General features: G+C 47.2%; 1 protein-coding gene and 1 pseudogene across 1 annotated transcript in view; one reads left to right on the top strand and one right to left on the bottom strand.

The window, feature by feature from the left end:
- KCNT2 (potassium sodium-activated channel subfamily T member 2) overlaps window positions 1–1,501 on the bottom strand; it is a 480,656-nt gene that overhangs the window by 250,667 nt on the left and 228,488 nt on the right. The window lies entirely within an intron of this gene.
- Window positions 786–1,217, top strand: LOC105978333 (annotated as a pseudogene).

The following is a 1,501-nucleotide window of genomic DNA, read 5'->3' on the forward strand; positions in this document are numbered from 1 at the left end:
AGGACATCGTACTTGGTACAGCGGAAAGGCAGCAGGAAAGAGGAAAGTTCTCAAGAGATGGACTGACACCACGGCTGCAACAATGGACTTGGGGTGGGGACAATTGTGAGGATAGCGCAGGACGGTGCAGTGTTTTATTCCGTTGTGCCCAGGGCTGCTGTGGGTCTTGACCAACTCACTGACACCGAACACCAACACCAACGCCTGCAGTAGTACATATCTAACAACGGAGCAGCCAGCATTGCGAGCGAATCGCGTTTCTCTTGAGCCCGTTTCCTTTGCACTTACAATTTAGACAGGCAATGTATATTCCTTTCATCAGGGAGCCCTTGCACCTCATTGCCTGCTACAATTCCCCCATTTTAGAAAGTCCTACCTCAACGCTAAAGGCACTGGTGGCACTACGGCACCGAGGTCAACGGCTTCAGCTCACCACCAGCTTCTCAGGAGACAAGTGCAGCTGTCTGCTCCCATAAAGATTTACCATTTTGGGAAGTCTATACAGGGTCGCTGTGTGCCAGAATCAAGGAACTCTAGAGGCATAGCCATTCAGCTTGGGTCTGCTAAGTGCAAGACCAGCAGTTTGAAACCACTGCCACTCAGAGAGAAAGACAGGGCTTTCTATTCCAGTAAAAAGTGACAGTCTAGATTTTTTTTGCCAACACCATTCTCCCAAGTTCTCTCCTATCCTGAGACCTGTCTCCTGCCTCCTCACTTACTGTGACCCTGGCCCTCCTCCATCCACAAACCCTCCTGGCAGGGAAGGGCTCCCAGACTCTATTATTATGGGATGCAGGAACCTGTGCTTAAGTAAGACCTGGGGTTTGCTGGAGTCATTCAAGACGAGGTTGAGCAACTGTTATTCCAGAAACTCATGCATCAGAAAAGGTGACTCCAACATACCAAAGAATCTGGCTGTCCAAATATCAGAATGCATTCAGATAAAACAGTTCAAGGAGTTTCTTGGAACCTACAATAACCTTACAGAAACCTGCAATTTGGACCGTGTAAAGACTTCACAACAAGAGAGGTAAAAGCTGGAGACTACGTGTTCAGAGAATTGCTTACAGAAGTATTGAAAAGTGACACAAAGAATATCTATGAGATTTCAGGAACATTGTATTCAGCAGAATGAAGCTCCAGCAGCCAAAGCAGGCCTCCTTGGGCAGCCCCACTGGAGAAGGCCGGACTTGGGGGTGGAAGGAGGATTCGGGTGAGAGAATGCCTAGAGAGCAAAAGCCACCATGCCCACGGTCTGGCACATGGGAACCACAGGAGAACCAGCTGCCGTGGACCAGGCATCACCAAGCAGAAGTTCTGCGCAATGCAATGTGAAGATGCAACACTTGTTGGGGTCTTAAGATTCCACAGCTTGGTCCATTGATTAGAAAAATAAACGACTGTTTCTTCAGTTGTGACTTAATTTTAAATCAAATTATATGTCCAATCATGTAAGAGATTGAAAAAAAATATTACCAAAAATAAATGGAAACAACGCTGG

Source organism: Echinops telfairi, unplaced genomic scaffold (assembly GCF_000313985.2).
Source record: "Echinops telfairi isolate 266 unplaced genomic scaffold, ASM31398v2 ScPeMD7_7424;HRSCAF=8462, whole genome shotgun sequence".
NCBI classification, from domain to species: domain Eukaryota; kingdom Metazoa; phylum Chordata; class Mammalia; order Afrosoricida; family Tenrecidae; genus Echinops; species Echinops telfairi.